This window comes from Pongo abelii, chromosome 13, assembly GCF_028885655.2.
Source record: "Pongo abelii isolate AG06213 chromosome 13, NHGRI_mPonAbe1-v2.0_pri, whole genome shotgun sequence".
Taxonomy (NCBI): domain Eukaryota; kingdom Metazoa; phylum Chordata; class Mammalia; order Primates; family Hominidae; genus Pongo; species Pongo abelii.
In genome coordinates, this window is record NC_071998.2 from 117448777 (window position 1) to 117466176 (window position 17400).

General features: G+C 42.1%; 1 long non-coding RNA gene across 1 annotated transcript in view; it reads left to right on the forward strand.

The window, feature by feature from the left end:
• Positions 1 to 15619, forward strand: part of LOC129047744 (uncharacterized) — a 50326-nt gene extending 34707 nt beyond the window's left edge. The window contains exon 3 of the long non-coding RNA XR_008509512.2: positions 15381 to 15619. This is a non-coding gene — a long non-coding RNA (uncharacterized LOC129047744). The remainder of the gene's footprint in view (positions 1 to 15380) is intronic.
• Positions 15620 to 17400: the final 1781 nt, after the last annotated feature.

The window sequence follows — 17400 nt, forward strand, 5'->3', positions numbered from 1 at the left end:
TGACAATGGCATTAACTAATCACCTCTCAAAGGTCCCACCTCTCATCACTGGGGATTAAGTGGGGGTCACATTCAAACCATTGCAATATCTGAAATTAATGATATGGAAAATTTTAAAAGCAGATGTGATTTAAAACCCAAATGCTACTTCTTTAGAATCGTCTATAAAAGAAAACAGTTTTCTGGTCAGATGAATCAAGAAGAATATAAAAAAGAAGGTAGTATCATAAATGAGAAAGCAGTTGAGACCATAGATGAAGAGGTTATTTTCAAATTATAAAAGAATATTACATGAATAAATTTGAAAATCGCAAAATGAAGAATTTCCTAGGAAAATATAAAGTTATAAAACAGAAAATATAAATATACAATTAACAACTAAGATAGAAGTTTAGAATATGGATAAAAAATCACTTGGCCCAATGCATCTTTAAGAACCAAGCAAAAAGATACTTTCTGAACCATTTAATTTGTACCAGAGTATAAAAGAGACAGAAAGCCTCCCTATTTTTTTATGGGTGTGTATGAGTTCCTTAGATATTCTGGATAGTAATCAGTGTATGAATTCCATGAAAATCTCTGTTGGGGTTTTGAGGGGAATTATATTGAACTTATTTAGGGAGAATGGTATGATATTGAGCTTCTCCAGTTATGAAATGATACATCTTTTTATTTATGTAGGGTGTTTTGAGTCTTTCAACAATCTTTGTAACTTTCCCTATAATTTTTAAAAATGTATTTTAGAGACAGGGTCTTGCTCTGTCATCCAGGCTGGAGTGCAGTGGTGTGATTACAGCTCATCACAGCCTTGAACTTCTGGGCTCAAGGGATTCTCCCACCTCAGCCTCCTATAGCTGGGACTATGGACATGTGCCACCATGCCTGGCTCCTATATAATTCAAACACACCTCTTGTTAGATTTATTCTTAGGTACCTTATAGGTTTTGTTTCAATAATGTTTTTTAAATTAAAAATTTGGTGGCCAGTAGATATATGAAAAGATGCTCAATATCACTAATCATTAGAGAAATTGAAACCACAATGAGACAACACTTCACACCCATTAGGATAGCTACTATCAAAAGGACAGAAAGTAGCAAGCACTGACAAGGATGTGGAGAACATTGAACCCTTGTGCCCTGTTGGTGGGAATGTAAAATGGTGTAGCCACTATGGAAAACAGTATGGTGGATACTCAAAAAAGTAACAGAATTATCATATAATCCAGCAAACCCACTTCTGAGTGCATATGTGAAAGAACTGAAAACAGGATCTTGAAGTGTTATTTGCCTACCTATGTTCATAGTAACACTATTTGAAATTGACAAGAGGGGTAAGCCACTTAAATGTTTGACAGATGAATGAATAAACAGAATGTGGCATGTACATACAGTGGAATATCAGTCAGTCTTAAAAAGGAAGAAAATTCGGACAAACGCCACAACATAAATGAACCTTGAGGACATTATGCTAAGTAAAACAAGTCAGTCATGCAAAGGAAAATACTGTATGATTCTACTTAAATGAGGTATCAAAAGTCAAATTTGCAAAGACAGAAAGTAGAATGGTGGTTCCCAGAGGTTGGGAGAAGGGGGAAATGGGGAACATGTTTAATGAGTACAGAGTTTCAGTTTTGCAAGATGAAAAAGTTCTGGTGATCTATTGCACAATAATGTGAATGTACTTAACGTAGTGAACTGTACATTTAAAAAGGGCTCAGGTGGTTCATTTTATATGTTTTTGCCACAATTAAAAAATTAATGATAGAAAAAAAGAACTGTTTTTACTGGAGCATAAAATTAAATATAGTTAAGTTCACTTTAGTGTATTGGTCTTATATCAAGCAAACTTGCTCAAGCTTTTCTGTATAGTCTAATAGTTTGTGTGATGATTTTGTTGGATTTTTTATGTAGACAAGCATATCATCTGCACATAATAAATTTTGTGGTTTTTTTCAATTTTTATATTTCTTTTTCTTGTCTTATCGTGTGGTCTACAACTTCTAGTACACTGTTAAATAAAGTAGTTATAAAGGATATCTTTGTCTTATTTCTGATTTTAAAGAGAATGCTTCTAACAATTTTACCATCAAATAGAATGCTTGCTATAAGTTTTTCGTAGATTCTCTATATCTTCTCTATTCCTTTTTTGTTAGGAGTATTCCCTGCCATGAATGACTGTTGAAATTTATCACATGCTTTTCTAGATATATTGAAATAGCTTTGTGTTTTTTCTTTGCTAATTTGTTAATGAAGTGAATTCCATAATTTCTTTACATTCAGTTATCTTTGTATTCCTTGCATAAATCCAACTTCACCATTTTTTTTTACAATACTGGAGTTTGTTTATTAATATTTCATCTATGATTTTTGCTTTTATGTTTATGAGATAAGTTCTATTTTCCTTTGTCTTACTGTCTTTGTCTGATTTTTGAATGAAGGTATTACCAGACTCCTAGAAAAAGTTGGAAAACATGACCTCTTCTTCTATTCTTTGAGATAATTTAAGACTTATATAATGATTAGTTTTATGTGTTAACTTGACTGGGCCATGGGGTGCCAAGATATTTGGTCAAACATTATTCTGGGTGGGTTTGTGGGAGTGTTTTGGATGAGATTAACATTTGAATTATTAGACTGAGTGAAGCAGATTGCCCTTCCTAATGTGGGTGGCCCTCATCCAACCAGTTGAATGGCCAAATAGAACAAAAAGGCTGACTCTCTCACAAATAAGAGGGCACACTCCCTGCCTGAACTGCCTGGAGATGGGACATCAATTTTTTCCTGCCTTTGGTCTCTGATGGAAACATTGATTCTTCCTGGGGCTTAAGTTGCTGGCATTCAGACTAAAACTACACTAGCAGTTCTCCTGTGTCTCCTCCAGCTTGGTGACTTCAGATCTTGGGACTTGTCAGCCTCCATAATTTCATGGGCCAATTATTTATAACAAATCTCTCAATCTCTGTCTCCATCTCTGGCATGCTCTCTCTCTCTCTCTCTCTCTCTCCCCAACCCCCCGTGTGTGTATGAGAGAGACAGAGAGAGAGAGAGAGAATATATACACACACATTCTATTGGTTCAGTTTATCTGGAGAACCCTGAGTGGTGCAACTGGGATTATCTGTTAATTAAATATTTGGTCAAAGTTGACTCTGGGCGTGGTGGGGTTTCTTTTGCATGGTAGATAGGTTAGATTTTACATTAATGATTCAATTTTTTGATGATTACAGGTTTTTTTCTGAGTTTTTAGTTCTTCCTGAGACAGTTTTGATAAGTCACATTTTCCAAGCAAACTGGCCATTTTCAATTTTATTGGCATAAAGTTGTTCAAAATGTTCTTTTGTGATTTTAAAAATTACTTTTTGCTGTATTTCTTTTATTTGTCAGTTCCTAATATCATTCATTTGTGCTTTCTCTTTTTCTTAACTAACCTTTGGTTTTGCTGATTTTATCATTGTTTGGTTTTAAGTTTAATTATTTTCTGCTTTTATATTTATTGTTTTCTTCATTTTTCTTTCATTGGGTTACTCTGTTGTTCTTTTTCTAATTTCTTGAGTTGGGTGCATAGCTTATTATTTTTTAATCTCTTTTCTTGTCGAATGTAAATACCCTCCGAGTACTACTTTAGCGGCATCCCATACATTTTGATATGTACTATTTGTATCATCCATAATTATTCTTTCTTTGACCCATAAATTATTTACAACTATGCTGTAACATAGGGTTTAACAGCTTATCTTTTATTAATTCTAATTTTAGTGCATTATGGTCAGAAGAAATGATCTGTGTGCTAACAGTTCTTGGAAATTTGTTGAGATTTGCTTTCTGACCTTGTATCCGTCAGTTTTTGCAAACATTTCGTATGTACTCGAAAAGAATGGGTTTTCTATAATTGTTGCATGATTCTATGTTTGTTCACTATATCAAGTGTGTTGTCTTATTCAAATCTTCTATATTCTTGCCAAATTTTTGTTTCCTTGATCTATAAATTATTGATTAATTTTATTTTAAATTTTCCACTATGGTAATGGATTTGTCAATTTTAAAAATAATCTAGTACATTTTTGTTTCATATATTTTTGAGACTGGCATTAGGTGCATACATAGTAATTTAACACAACTGCTATATATTATAAGTGAGATGTTCCTTTTATCATTGTCATTTATGATGTGTCTCTAATGATAATTTTGCCTTAGAGTCTGTTTTTTCCCTCAACTTTTATTTGGCTAGTATTTTCTTTGTATAACTTTTCTTTTTTACTTTCTATATTTTTGTCCTTAAATAACTGGATTTTGATTTTTAAAATTCAATCTGAACATCTGATTTTAAATGCATAAAGTTTAGTCCATTTATATTTATTGTAAGCTGATATGCCTATATTTAGTCTATTACACTACTTTGCACTTTCCTGTTTACCATAGTTTTCATTTGCTTCATTTCTTTTCTTCTTTTGAAGTAGTTGAATTTATACTCCCTTTCATTCCTCTGTGTTTCATTTCTAGTCTTATAGTGCTTACCTTTAAGATTTTTTTGAATAAACCTTTAATTTTAGAATAACTTTAGATTTACAGAAAAATTATGAAGATAGAATAGAGGTTCTCAAAAACCCCACACCCTTTTCTCTATTTTTCGCATCTTAGATTAGTATAATTCACTTGTCACAATTAATGAACCAATATTGATCCATTGTTATTTTTACCAAAAATGTATTTTTATTCATATGTCCTTAAAATTTATATAATTTTTTTCTGTTCCAGGATCCCACTCAGAATACCACATTACATTTATGTTTCCTTAGGCTCCTCTTTACTGTGATAGTTTCTCATTTTTTTTTTTTTTCATTTTTGATGGCAGTTTTGAGGGGTAATGGTCAATTGTTTTGTAGAATATCCCTCAGTTGGGATTTTTCATGATTAAACTGAAGTTACGGATTTTGAAGGGGAAACCACAGAGGTAATACGTCATTTTTGCATCACGTCATATCAAGGGTAAATACTATCAACATGACACCTCTGTTGATGTTGATCACTTGTATGAAGGAATTTTGTCATGTTGCTCCCTGTGAAGTTACTCCTTTCCCCCCTTTTACATACTCCACGTTTTGGAAGGAAGTTTCTACGTGCATGCCACATTTAAGGCATGGGGAGTCACACTTCACCTCCTTGAGGGCAGATTATTTACACAAATTATTTGGAATTCTCCTGCATGGGAGATTTATCTCTTCTCTCCCATTTGTTTATTTAATTTAATTTAATTTTTAATTTTTGTGGGTACATAGTAGGTCTATATATTTATGGGTTATATCAGACATTTTAATACAGGCATGCAATGCGAAATAGTTACACCAGGGTAGATAAAGTATCCATCACCCCAAGCATCCCAATTTGTTTATTAATTCAATTATTTATTCGTATCAGAATGGGCTTATGAATATCTTAAACTTTGGGTTACAATCCACTACTCCTTTATTTTGTTGCTTAAATTGTTTCAACTTTCTGGCACTACAAGATGCTCAGGTTCATTTTATATATTTCTACCCCTACTACTAGAATCGGTCATGTCTTTGAGGAGCCTCTTTTATTGGAGAACTGCATGTATGAAAAACTTACATGAAAAAGTGTAACATTAATACTTGACTTAACAAATATTAATGTTAACCAATAATAACGACCCTCCTCCTTTAAAACTATAAACATGTGAAATTCAGAATACCCTTTTTTGGCTTACGTGGTATTCTTACATGGTGTTTTAGTCCTGTCTTATTTTTATACCTCCAAAATCCATCATTATTATTGACCTATACAGCCCAAATCTCATTTTAACATTTCTTTCTTCTCTGTTGCTCTTTATCTCCCTCTTTCCTTCTGTGTTCAATTTCATTCTACTTGAAATAAACCCTACAGTAGTTCTTTCAGGAGCAGTCTGAGAATTACGTTTGTTTCTCCATTATCATTGAGCGATAGTTTAGCTATATGAGATTCTAAGTTGACAGTCATTCTTCCCTTATCACTTTGAAAATATCATTCCATTGTCTTCTGGCTTTTCTTGTTGCCAGAAGTCTGCTGTCAGTCCAATTTCCATTCTCTATTGATCTTTCTTTTCTCTCTTATTATTTTTACAGTTCTTTGCTTTGGTTGCCCTACAATTTCATTATGGAGCGTCAAGGTATGAATTTATTTTTATTCATTCTGTTCAGGATGCACTGGGCTTCTTAAGTTGTGAATATTTTAAAAATGTATTATTATTTTAAATTGTGATAAAAATACACATAATGTAAAATTCACCCTCTTAACCATTTCTAAGTGTACAGCTCAGGGGCATTAAGTACATTCATACTGTTGTATAATCATCCCTACTCTCAAAGAACTCTTTTCCAGAACTCTTTTCATCTTACAAAACTGAAACTCTGTACCTATTAAACAAAAACTCCCCATTCCTCTTCCCGACGCCCCTGAAAATCATGATTTATTTTCTGTCTTTATGAATTCCACTACTTTTGATGCCTCATATAAGTGGAATCATAAGTAATTATTTTTTTTGTGTGACTGGCTTATTTTGCTTAATATAATGTCCCAAGATTCACCCATGTTATTCCATGTGTCATAATTTCCTTCCTATTTAAGGCTTTGAAAAGCTTTTCTTTTTAAAGCTGAACAATATTCCATTCTATATAAATGCCACATTTTGTTTATTCATTCATTCGGGGATGCACATTTGGTTTGCTTCCACCTCTTGACTGTTGTGAATAATGCTGCTATGAAGATGAGTGTGCAGGCCAGGCATGGTGGCTCACGCCTGTAATCCCAGCACTTTGGGAGGCAGAGACGGGTGGATCACTTGAGCCCAGGAGTTCAACACCAGCCTGAGCAAAATGGCGAAACCCTGTATCTATCAAAAATACAAAATTTAGCTAGGCGTGGTGGTGCGCGCCAGTAATCCCAGCTACTTGGGATGCTGAGGCAGGAGGATCACTTAATCCCGGGAGATGGAGGTTGCAGTAGCCAAGATCGCACCACCGGACTCCAGCCTGGACGACAGAGCAAGACCCTATCTCAAATTAAAAAAAAGAAAAAAAAAGAGTATGCAAATATCTTTTGGAGATCCTGTTTTCAGTTCTTTTGGACATGTACTCAAAAGTGAGATTACTGAATCATATGGTAGTTATATTAATTTTCTGAAGAACAGCATACTGTTTTCCATAGCAGCTAAACCTCCACATCCTTGTCAGTGTTTGTTAATTTTATTTATTTATTCTTTTTTGAGACAGAGTCTCACTCTGTCGCCCAGGCTGGAGTGAAGTCATGTGATCCCAGCTCACTGCAACCTCTGTCTCCCAGGTTCAAGCAATTCTCCTGCCTCAGCCTCCCAAGTAGCTGGGACAACAGGTGCCCGCCACCACGCTCAGCTAATTTTTGTATTTTTTTTTTTTTTTTTTTTTTGTAGAGACAGGGGTTTCACCATGTTGATTAGGCTGGTCTTGAACTCCTGGCCTGAAGTGATCCACCCCTCTAGGCCACCCAAAGTACTGGGATTACAGGCATGAGCCACTGCATCTCGCCAGTTTCTGTATTTTGATAGTAGCCATCATAATGTGGGTGAAGCAGCATCTCATTGTGGTTTTGATTTGCATTTCCCTAACGATGAGTGAATTGTGTGTTTATTGGTGAATTATGACTATTTTAAATCAATTCTGGATCATTCTTATTCTCTCCTTGAATGCTGTTTCTCTGATTCTCTGTATTTTCTCTCTTCTCTTCCTATACCAAAAGACAGGTTTTTTCCCAAGTCTACCCCTCACTGAGAACACAAGCCACAGGGATGTCAGGTCTAGCTTTTCATCTAACTCACACTCAAAGCCTTGTCTCCTGTGCCTATGTGGGTATAAATATCCTCTCTCTCCTTTCCCTGGACAGCTGCAGTGACAGGTCATGTGCTTATCTCTTTGGCTTTCAGTTCCTACTTTATTTCTTGGTCCTGGAAATTTTCTCCACTTTTCTGTAGGCTCAAGTATTTGTTATACTGTATTGGGCATTTCTAGACGTTTGTGGCAGGAAGATTTTGGGGATATCTGTTCCACACTATTTTCAGAACTAGAAGCCCTTCCAACTCATTTACAAAACTAAATAAACCTGACAAAAGATAGCACACAAAAAAAAGAAGGCTGCAGGCTAATCTCATTTACGAATATAGATGCAAACATCTTAAATAAAATATTAGCAAACTGAATCTAGCAATATACTAAATGAATATTCCGCAATGACCAGGTAGGGTATATTATTGGAAGGCAAGGACAGTTCTATTTTAGGAACTCTATTAATATAATTCATCATATTAATAGGCCAAAAGGGAAAAACCAGGGATGATAAAAAGGCATTTGATAACACTCAGCATCCATTTTGCAGGAAAACCTCGCTTGGCAAAATAGAAATAGCAGGATTCTTCTTTAGCCTGATAAGAAAGGCTTACAGAAACATCCCATCCTCGAAGTGGAAGGCAGCACCTCCTGAGAGCCTCTGCATTGAGAGAGGGTCTCCTCCACGCCTGCCTGGCCCGTCTCCTCTGCCCCAAGTTGAGAGTAAATCCATGTGTTCTCTGGCTCAGTTGGAGCCAAACATTCCACTTAGCCCGAGGAGCCACAGATGGATATTTTGCTTTCCAAACACATACTTTGGACCCAGACAGCCTAGTGTGGCTGTGTTATGTTGGACAAGCGGCCACCACTTGCTGAGCTTCTCTGAACCCCAATTTTCTCATTTGTGAAATGAGGCTAAGATTCTCTATTCCCTGGGGCCGTGAAAGTGAAGTCCCCAGCACACAGTAAAGGCTCAGAGAATATTAATCACTTAGCACTTCCCTCCTTCCCCATCTCTACTTCTGTCTCTTCTCATCTTGCCTGGGTTTCCCTTCCTTTTTCATGCCTCCATGACCCCAGGCCTGGCCAGCTCTGTCTCCTTACCCAAGTAAGCCCAGTCGGTGGGGAAATTTGGGGACTCCAGAGCCCTGAGTTAGCATTCAAAGACATTAAGGTAGCTGCATGGGGCCTGACTGGGGGCTGGCCTGGGAGGCTGTCCCCAGGGCTTCCTGCCCCCAAGGGGGCCTGGTCAGTGAGTCCTGGAGGCCAGGAGGTCCATCTGGGCACCTGGTCTCATTGCGGGAGGTTTCTGTGCTTTGGTGGAATAAGGGCGGTTTCTGGTGGGCAGACCCAAGTTTAAGAACATGCTGTGCGGCCGGGTGTGGTGGCTCACGCCTGTAATACCAGCACTTTGGGAGGCCGAGGCGGGTGGATCAAGAGGTCAGGAGATCAAGATCATCCTGGCCAAGATGGTGAAACCCCATCTCTACTAAAAATACAAAAATTAGCTGGGTGTGGCGGCGCCTGCCTGTACTCCCGCTACTCAGGAGGCTAAGGAAGGAGAATTGCTGGAACCAGGGAGTTGGAGGTTGCAGTGAGCCAAGATCATGCCACTGCACTCCAGCCTGGTGACAGAGCAAGATTCCGTCAAAAAACAAAACAAAACAAAACAAAAAACATGCTGTGCTCCTCTAGGTATGCCAGGCTTTTGCCAACTTCTTCTTACAGGGTTCCTCCCTCTGGGGTAAAGTCTGGGATCACAGTCCCACAGCTTCTCAGACGAAGACCAAAGCCAGACCCTGGACTCCAGCCTCAGCCTCAGGTCCCTGCACCTCACCATCTCTTCCGAGGGTCCCCGAAGCTCCGGCATTCTGCTTTCTTCACCATCCTCAAATTTAGCTCCTACCTCCACCACCTCCACGCTTACACCTGCGCTCTGCTGCTTCTCTCCTCGCACTCGGTATCCCGTGACTCATCAGAGTCGGCATTTGGCCCTTTCCCTGCTGGGACACCACGAAGATCCCCTGGCTCAGTCGGTGTACTAAACACTAACCACACCTTTTATTTCAAAATATCTTGGGTTGCCTGTTCACTCTGATGGTAGTTTCTTTTGCTGTGCAGAAGCTCTTTAGTTTAATTAGATCCCATTTGTCAATTTACCTACAAATTGGGAGAAAATTTTCACAACTTACTCATCTGACAAAGGGCTAATATCCAGAATCTACAATGAACTCAAACAATTTTACAAGAAAAAAACAACCCCATCAAAAAGTGGGCAAAGGATATGAACAGACACTTCTCAAAAGAAGACATTTATGCAGCCAGAAGACACATGAAAAAATGCTCATCATCACTGGCCATCAGAGAAATGCAAATCAAAACCACAATGAGATACCATCTCACACCAGTTAGAATGGCGATCATTAAAAAGTCAGGAAACAGCAGGTGCTGGAAAGGATGTGGAGAAATGGGAACACTTTTACACTGTTGGTGAGACTGTAAACTAGTTCAACCCTTGTGGAAGTCAGTATGGCGATTCCTCAGGGATCTAGAACTAGAAATACCGTTTGACCCAGCCATCCCATTACTGGGTATATACCCAAAGGACTATAAATCATGCTGCTATAAGGACACATGCACACGCATGTTTATTGCGGCACTATTCACAATAGCAAAGACTTGGAACCAACCCAAATGTCCAACAACAATAGACTGGATTAAGAAAATGTGGCACATATACACCATGGAATACTATGCAGCCATAAAAAATGATGAGTTCATGTCCTTTGTAGGGACATGGATGAAATTGGAAAGCATCATTCTCAGTAAACTATCGCAAGGACAAAAAACCAAACACTGCATGTTCTCACTCATAGATGGGAATTGAACAATGAGAACACATGGACACAGGAAGGGGAACTTCACACTCTGGGGACTGTTGTGAGGTGGGGGGAGGGGGGAGGGACAGCATTAGGAGATATACCTAATTCTAAATGGCAAGTTAATGGGTGCAGCACACCAGCATGGCACATGTATACATATGTAACTAACCTGCACATTGTGCACATGTACCCTAAAACTTAAAAGTATAATAATATAACTTAATATAATTAAAATAATATAATATAACTTAAAATTAATATAACTTAATTAATTATAACTATAATTAATATAACTTAAACTTAATATAACTTAAAATAATATAACTTAAAAGTATATTAATAATAATAATAATAATAAAGAAAAATCTAAAGCAGAACATAGAAGAGAAAATTCAATAAACCTACAAAAGAAATGAAAAAAAAGAGAAAAATCTAAAGCAGAACATAGAAGAGAAAATTCAATAAACCTACAAAAGAAATGAAAAAAAAAAAATAGCTTGGGGACTTGCCGCCACTAGAGGGAGAAGGACTGCCCTTCCCTGGGGAGGGATTAGCGAATCCTTAGAGACAGCAAACAACCGGCCCCAGAGTGAGCCCCTTTCAAATGCAGACCAACCAATCCAGAGCCATTTACCCACCCACCTCCTTTGTGGGGCTCTGACACTCCGGAGGCACTATCCACCTGCCCTAATCACTCCGGGGCCCGCTTCCCGACCCCGGGGACAGCACCTACCCCCAGAGCCTGCTGATGTTACGCTAGTCAGTGCTGAGCCTGCTCACCCTCTCTTTCCTGTGGAAACCACCACAAGGGCTCTTACACACAATTTCCCTGCCCTCCCCCAAACTCTGCTTCCAAATTGACAGGTGCTTCCTGGTATGACACCTCTATGGCATGGCGTGGCTTCTCTCTAGGGATCTATGAGTATAACAAACCATCTTTTCAAGGTAATCATGTTCTGATCTGTTAGCCTCACCATCCCTGAATAGCAATAAAACCGATTGCATTTGCAAACAGACAGGATAGGCTCAGTTATGCTGAGGTTACAAACCAGTCTCGGTGGCTCAACACGCAGGGCTTACTGTTGGTCTAGGTGACTCTCCAGGACAAAGTCCTCCACGCAGTGACTCAGTGATCCAGGCTGCAGGAGGCTCCACGTTCCTGTAGGGGCACCTTTGGGAACACACCTCCCCGGTTGCCTTGGAGAGTAGGAAAATACTGGAGGATTTAGGACCAGCACTTCACTGCTTTGGCCCCAAAATGACACACACCACCAACGCTCACAGCTGATTGGGAAGAACAAGTCTCCTCACCTCAACCAACAGCAAGTAGACTGGGAGGCATGACCCCCCAGAGTGCTCAGAAGGAGAAGAAAATGGGAGAGGGAGATGGGTGCACACTCAATGTCTCTGTCTCACTCTCTCTTCTCTGCTACTGGGTCAGGGAAAGGAACTCTTCCCCAGCGTAGGATGTCACCCTCTTGGGCTCACCAGGAGGTTGCACTGGCTGGGAGGGGGTCTGTCCTCTACTGGCATCAACATAGTGGGGGCTGGCTGCAGCAAGAAATATGCATTTGCCCAAGGAAACCCTCACTTTATCACCTCCCCCGGACAAAGCAGACTAGCTCTAGGATGTCTCCCCTAGAGCTTTAAAAAAATTAAAAATTTTAAAAGACAGGGAGAGAGAGACAAACAAACAATTCTGATCCCAGCCAGGCAGAGACACAAATAGCGACTTTTAATTATATAATCTGCTTTTGATGAATTTATTTCTGACAGTTTTATAGGTTGATGAGAGAGTGCATTTTAGATGCAAAAAAAACCCATTATTCATTCCAGGCTCTTTGAGCATAAAAATTGTCAAATGATTTTAATACAGTTTTAAGTTTTATGTTTATTGTCAAAGGAAAAAAAAAAGTCCACAGCAATTACCGAGTCACATGCCGCTTCAATCTTTATGTTTCTGACAGCAAGAACAATAAAATATGTTTTTGCCCAAACCTTTTACCGCTCAGATTGACGTGGCTTCAGCGACAGCTGCTTTTCTTCCATGTGAGAACCGTTTATGAGAAAGCTAACTTAGAACCACTCCTTGGTGGGGGGTGGCAGGGGGAGTCCTGGCTGCTCTGCAGAACAGATGTTCCCTGGCAGAAATGTCCAGACCCTGAGGTCTGGGACCAGAGAGGAAAGTGGGGTGAAACCAGGTGGGACAAATCTGTGTTTTTACACCATCTTCGGGCACCTTGTTGGTTTGCGGGGGATCCAGGAGAGCACACTTTTCCTGGTGAGAACCACTGGCCAAGGATAATCCTCCAATCAGAGCATGACCAAGAAGACAGTGCACCAGTCATGGTCCTGCCAAGCACTGGACCTGTTGTCTTGGTTTGAGCTGCTTCACAAGCAGAACCTGAGAGGATTTCAGAGCAAGTCGTCTATTTGAGAAATGATCCCAGGAAACACCAGCAGAGAGTGGGGAAGGGAGACAGGGAAGAGAAAGAGTGGATAGAGGATGAGTTGTCAGACAAGCTGCCATCATGGGCAACTGGAGCAGAATCTGCTGGGGAGCTTCAGGAGACGCACGGCATGCCTCGGAGTTAACCCAACTGCCGGACAGGACAACTTGGCTGTTTACCGGTTGATGTCTCACTGTACATCATTGTCCAGGTCTGCTTCTAGGGGCATGAACTCTCTAGACCTCTGCTTGCCCTGAGCTTGTGCCGCACCTACCGGCCAATAGCAACAGGGAAAACACAACCTGCCACTCAGGTAACCCGCAGCCTTGAAAGGATCTCCCATCGTGCAGGTGGCCCAGATGTGGCCATCCCTTCATTCTCCAGCGCCTGTGCCCATGGGCTGCTTCTCTGCTTTTTGCCCCATGCCAACCTGATTGCAGATTTCAGCATCTCCGCGGGGACTCCCAAGTAGAAGGACCAGTGAATAATGTTTGCTGAGTATTTTTAGAGACAATAGAGAAGCTATTCCTCCCTTGTTCCTCTGCCCAGGGATTCTTTGCTCTCCCCTCCCTCTCCCAGTGGCCAGCCTGGTGGGCTTGTCTCCTTCAATCCCACCCCACCACAAACTTCTTAGCCCTCTAGGATATAGAGCAGTTCAGCTCTACTCAGTTTCTGTCTCCAGCCTTGCTATTCCCGCACTTACCATGTGCTCAGAGAAGACTGGGGCCCTCTGGTCAGCAGGGCCCAGCCTCTTGGAAAGCAACCTAGCAACTACCTTTTAGAATGTCACCACCACTAAGTGGATTGTCAAGGTGGTTCTATTCAACATGGAGGATTCTAGGGAGATGGCAGGGCTGTGCTTTGCCAGATAGCTGGGCCCCCAAGGCCATAGAAGTATTAGTCAAGAATCTCCTTTCCTGGCTGGGCACCGTGGCTCAGCCGGGTGCGGTGGTTCACGCCTGTAATCCCAGCACTTTGGGAGGCTGAGGCAGGTGGATCACCTGAGGTCAGGAGTTCAAGACCAGCCCGGCCAACATGGTGAAACCCCATCTCTACTAAAAAATACAAAAATTAGCCAGGTGTGGTGGCAGACACCTGTAATCCCAACTACTTGGGAGGCTGAGGCAGGAGAATCACTTGAACCTGGGAGGCGGAGGTTGCAGTGAGCCGAGATGCGCCACCGCACTCCAGCCTGGGTGACAAGAGTGAAACTCCGTCTCAAACAAAAAAAAAGAATCTCCTTCCCCACCATGTTGGGGTACTGGGAGGCGAGGGTCACCTCTGCCCTGGGGTGCTGTGGCCAGGGCTTGGTCTGAGGCAAGTCAGCAGGGCCCAGCCTCTCCAGAGGGCATTTAAACCTTCAGGGTTGAAGGGTATGGTGACCTGAGATCCACAACCCAAGAGTGTCTCCAGTGGACATAGGCTTAAATTCAAGCTCCACAGGCCTGCAGTCTGGATGGAGATAGAAATGGAGCTGGTCCAGGGTAGTGTCCTGCCCTCTTGGGAACTCAGCTGGGAAAGCCTGTCGAGAGGGGGCAGTGCCAGGAGGAGTGAGGTATGGAGGCTGCAGGGAGAGCCCCAGACATTCCAAGAGCCCTCCCTGAGGGTCCAGGGAGGGGGCTCTTGCAGACTCACATCTGGGCAGGTCTGGATAGGTAGTGACTCCACAATGAGCAGGAAAAGTTTCCTCAAGGGCCTTTGCCTGAACTGTCTCCTCTGCCTGGAAAACTCTTCATACAGCCCACTCAGCGAACCCCTTCATGTCTTTTACGACTGCATAAAAGACACTTCTTCAGGGAAGCCTTCCTGGATTTCTCAGTCTTGCTCAGGCCCCAGTGCCACACACTGCTATGGGCCCCTGTGCGCCCAAAATTACAATTATTGTTAAATATTACATTCTTTTAAAGTGTAATGCATGCACTACACTTTAAAAGAATGTAATATTTAACAATAATTGTAATTTGTTGATTATAAAAATGTTTCTCTTTTCCTCTAGGCTGAACTCTATGGGGTCAAGGTCACGGTCTGTTTTGCTCCCAGCTCTATCTAAAACACTGCATGGTGCCCAGCAGACAGTAGATCTCATTACATTGTGAATGGATAATGGGTGGATGGAGGGAGGGGTGGAGGGATGAAACAGGCTTCCCTTCTGTGACACTTCAGTAAGCCTATTTCCTTTTCCTCCTTCATTCCCAGGCTCCCTTGCAAGCAGATGTAGCCACGTGGCTGAGTCTGGCCCATGTGACTGAATGCTGCTGGAGGTGAAGTACTTCTAGGGCTGATCTGTGTGGCCCCTTCTACAGAGAACTCTGAGGCCCCAGATGAAGGGTGCCTGGGCTGCTGAATGACTGTGTGGAACAGAGCTCAGCCCTCCCCACTCCAGTGGACTTTATCCCTTTTCCCAAGCGGGAAATAAACCTCTATTGTGTTAAGCTACTGAGGTTTGGGAGTTATTTGTTACAGAGGCGAGTATAATTTGTCCCAGCTAATACATCCCTTGGGATGGATGCCCCAGGAGGAACCGGGTCTGATCATTTCTCTGCTTTCAGCGTCTCTGTCTTGTTGCCACCCGCGATCAGAATGGGCTGGGTGGGTTTCCAGGAAAGAGGAAGAGGTCATTTTTCTAACATTTGTTCCTCGTGCCCACCCTCTCCTGGGGAGGTGGGAGTGACTTGAGGACATAGAGTTTCTATCTGGAGTGGGAGAGACAGTGGATGGGAGTTGGACTCTGAAATCAGTTGTGTGTTCAAATCTCGGTTCTGTCCGTGACCCCTGGACAGTCGCTTGTCATTTCCGATAATGATGCCTGCACCATGGAGTTATGTTAACACTCAAAGAGCTCAAATGTGAAGCACTTGGCGGAGCGCCTGGCACCCATAGAAGGGAGCGATCATAATAATTACGATTTTCCTCAGGTCTCAGCATCTCAGTTGCAGGAAGCTCTGCATTGCAAGCCTTTTGTCTCATTCCATTTTCGAGCCAGACGGCCCCATTTTTCTCCCAGTTTCCGCGGTTCTTGAGCTGCCCCAGTGCCTATTACACAAACCCCAATGCATCTCTGAAGTTAGCAGCTAATTATGTTCCAGGAAGTTATAGATCTGGAGTTTCTCATGTGCCGGAGGCAATTGCCTGCTCGGGCTCTCATTTTGCAGAGCAGCCTTCCAAGGCCTGATTGGGAGCCCTTTCCTCTGGCCCCAGGGGCCTTGTGGGACCAACCCCTCTGCACCTTGGGGAGTCAGGGTGCCCCTTCCCTGCCTCCCAGCCTTTACTAGCTCTGGGCCTCCCTCACAGCTCCTTACAGGCTGTGAGGAGAGTTCGGGCTATCTGTTCTGGGCTGGGAGGTAGGAGGAGTGTCAGAGAGCCCTTGAGAAATGTCCCTCCCTCCTGGGGAGGCACAGTTGGTCCTTCATTATTGTGAGTAATAGTTTTTGCTGCTGAGCAACTGAGTGACTTGCGTCTGTTTATCGTGTAAGGGTTTGCCCTGACCCCCTGCCCCACAGCCTCCCTGAGCTGCCTCTCCACCTGGGCCTCTCGTTTCTGCCTCTCCCCCGCAGCCAGACAAATACCCCTGGCTCCCAGGGCTCCACTCCCCACTCTGGGCTGTCCTCAGCGGACCCAGTTTCTCCTTCCTTAGGCAGCATTCCCTTGGAACTAAAGTAAGAGAAATGAAGTGCTCACAATGCAAAATGTAACAAGGTGCTTACACTTTGGTGCCAATTGCACACTTGTGCACACTTGCACACCCTTGAGAGTGAGTGCCTCCTTAGGTTAGGTGCCTCACTGGCTTCTCCCTAGTCTGGACCCCACCCTGGTGACCCCCTGCCCAACTCTGTGGGAGGTGAACTCCCCTGCACACTGCTTGGCAAAGATTTCCTGCCAACTGCAGCTGAGCTAAGGGAAGGAACCAGGGCTGCCCTGCTCACTGTCATCTTCCCATCCTTAGCACATAGCACACAGTGGGTGCTCAAAAAACGCTGCTTCCCAACCACTATAATGAGATGTAGCAAGAGATGATCTTGGCAAAGCACTGAGTGAGATTCTGAGCATGCAGTAAGTGCTCTGTCTATGCAAGGGCCATCGGAATCGACCGTCTTCCATTCATGATTTCACGAGGGTAGCATTAGATTGAGTCTGTGATGCTGGTTCATGGGACAAAGATCAGGGTGTTTAAGTGGAATCCAAATTCTTAAAGTATGACACACCCTGAAAGAGACCT